The 1,847-nt window shown below is 58.0% G+C and overlaps 1 long non-coding RNA gene across 1 annotated transcript; it reads left to right on the top strand.

Moving 5' to 3' along the window:
* Positions 1 to 566: 566 nt before the first annotated feature.
* LOC115284716 lies at positions 567 to 1,588 on the top strand. Its single transcript, XR_003905323.1, has 2 exons — positions 567 to 1,261; positions 1,373 to 1,588. It is a non-coding gene; the product is annotated as an uncharacterized LOC115284716 (long non-coding RNA).
* The last annotated feature ends 259 nt before the right edge of the window (positions 1,589 to 1,847 follow it).

The following is a 1,847-nucleotide window of genomic DNA, read 5'->3' as shown; positions in this document are numbered from 1 at the left end:
CAACAGGGCCTCAGGTGCCGTCGCCCCGGGGCGGAGCATCCTTGGCGCCTTCGAAGGGAAGCAGGCGGGCCTCGGGCGCCGTCGTCGTCTTGCAGCTGGCGCTCCTCCAGCGCCTTCCTTAAAACCCAGGCTTGGCGCAGGCGCCGCAGCCGCGGGGCGGGGCCTCCTCCCGCGCCTTCGGCGTTAAGCGGGCGCCCTCCTCGTGGGGCGGGGCCTCCTCGGCGCCCTCCTCGTGGGGCGGGACCGCCCCCGCGCACCACTCGGGACTCCGGAGACATTGCGCGGGGCCTCCTCCGGCACCTTCCTTTTGGGACAAAGCTACTGAAGGTGGCATCCAGGGGTATGTGGGCCGTGGGCAGGTCTTCGGGAGCACCCCTGTCCTGGGGTGGGACCCCGCAGGCGTGGTCCAGGACGCCATACCCACTTTGTGGGGCTAACGGGGCCGTTGTCTACAAGGGGTGAGGCCTCCACAGGTGCTGTCCAGGACAAAGAGGAATATGGGCGGGGCGTCGGGAAAGATGCCTGTGGGGCGAGGTCCCCATCGTGGCTGCCCAGAATGCGGATGACCCTGGGAAGGACTTCCCTGGTTCCGTCACTGCTTCCGGCCCCCCAGTTAACATCACCGGCCCGCTGGGTGAGCACGGCCCTTCTCGTCTGTAGAGGTTCCACCTGCGGCCAGGACCCCACCACCTGCCAACACCGCCTCCGCTGTAGAACCGAGGACACGGGCAAGTGGCGCTGGTCTTTCCACCACAAAGCGTATAGAGATGGGACGTGAGCATGTGGAAGGATGTCCACACCATTAGCCGTTGGGAAGTAATTCCTCGGGGGTTCTCAGCGCACACCTGTCAGAATGGCTGAAATAAAAAATGGGGACAACTGCACAGCGGAGAGGATGTAGATGAGTACACCACTCCTATACGGCTGCCGGGGATGGAAAAACAGCACAGCCACTCCCGAAAGTAGTTTCGCACACCTTTAAACACTCAGTGTGCCGCTACCACACAACCCAGCCATGGCAGCCCTGGGCGGTTCTCCCAGCGAAGGAAAGACTGGTGTTCACTTCAAAGCCTGCACGCGAATGTTTGTAGCAAGATTCCTTGTATCACCCAGCAGCTGGGGGACAAAGACCCAGTGGCGCTCCAGGGGGTGATGACGCAGACGGGGCCACACTGGAGGCACGGAACGCTGCTTAGCCATGAGGCGGAGCACACAGATGCGCACACAGCCTGGGCCCATCTGCACAGAATTGCTGAGTGAGGTGAGCCAGTCCCGAAAGGTTGTGTTAGACCCTAAATTAGCAACTATTGCTTTCACTTGCCCACTTCCATGCTGGTAACCCTAGGAATGTAACTTGATAAATCTGTTTAAGATTCTGTTAAAACAGCCCCACCTGGAAAAGGCAAAGTCAACAGGTGAAAGTCATCTAGTCACTGCCCCGAGGCACCATCAAATGCTGTAAGATGGCGGTTGGTCACTCTGACCTATATACACCCTGAGCTGCTATTCCGTGGGGCGCTCTTCTGAGGAATGACACCTACTCCAGAGGGGCCGTTCAGCCGAACTACAATAAACACCCAATAACCAACTCCATTTGTGTCTGTGGATTTCATTCTTGGTGACTCGCATTGGGAAATAGGGTCCAACAGTTACTCAGTGAATGACTCCATTTATACAACAGTCTGCAAAGGACAAAATCAGAGGAATGGAAAAGAGAAGAGTGGATTGCAGGAGTCCAAGGACAGATGGATTGGGGACAGGGTGAGTGGCTATAAAAGGGAAATGTGGCGGATCCCTAGGAGGATGGAAATGGATCCTGACTCGGAATGCTGTTATCCTGCTTACAA

This window comes from Suricata suricatta, unplaced genomic scaffold (genome assembly GCF_006229205.1).
Source record: "Suricata suricatta isolate VVHF042 unplaced genomic scaffold, meerkat_22Aug2017_6uvM2_HiC HiC_scaffold_1688, whole genome shotgun sequence".
NCBI lineage: Eukaryota > Metazoa > Chordata > Mammalia > Carnivora > Herpestidae > Suricata > Suricata suricatta.
The sequence above is the reverse complement of the archived record's forward strand: the minus strand, read 5'-3'. Positions and strand labels throughout refer to the sequence as shown.